At 39.8% G+C, this 329-nt stretch overlaps 1 long non-coding RNA gene across 1 annotated transcript in view; it reads right to left on the minus strand.

The window, feature by feature from the left end:
- Positions 1 to 181, minus strand: part of LOC133276376 (uncharacterized) — a 15666-nt gene extending 15485 nt beyond the window's left edge. The window contains exon 1 of the long non-coding RNA XR_009745855.1: positions 57 to 181. This is a non-coding gene — a long non-coding RNA (uncharacterized LOC133276376). The remainder of the gene's footprint in view (positions 1 to 56) is intronic.
- Positions 182 to 329: the final 148 nt, after the last annotated feature.

The following is a 329-nucleotide window of genomic DNA, read 5'->3' on the forward strand; positions in this document are numbered from 1 at the left end:
ATTTGCATGTCTTTGCAGAAAAGTTGCTGCCGTACTAGAATAGAAACCGGGCTTACCTAGTTTGGCAGGGTATGCAAAGTAGGATTGGCTGGATCAATTAGAGAATTATCTATTTATGAAATGTCTAGCTGCAATGAAAAGAGCTGGTACAATTATGAACTGTTGTCTTGACAACTGGGGAGGACTGATTGGATCATTTTATCAGTAGGGTTGCTGATTTCAAAAGCAAGCTGCCGAAAATAGTAAGGGACTTGGGTTTCAGAAAAGGAATTTTTTTTTCTTTCTTCTTCGTCTTAGCTAGTAGGGAAAAATGTAAAGGGGGTGGGGAG

The sequence above is a fragment of the Pezoporus flaviventris genome, unplaced genomic scaffold (assembly GCF_033815535.1).
Source record: "Pezoporus flaviventris isolate CSIRO_AGI_PZ_B2104156 unplaced genomic scaffold, CSIRO_AGI_Pfla_v1 ptg000045l, whole genome shotgun sequence".
Classification (NCBI taxonomy): Eukaryota; Metazoa; Chordata; class Aves; order Psittaciformes; family Psittacidae; genus Pezoporus; species Pezoporus flaviventris.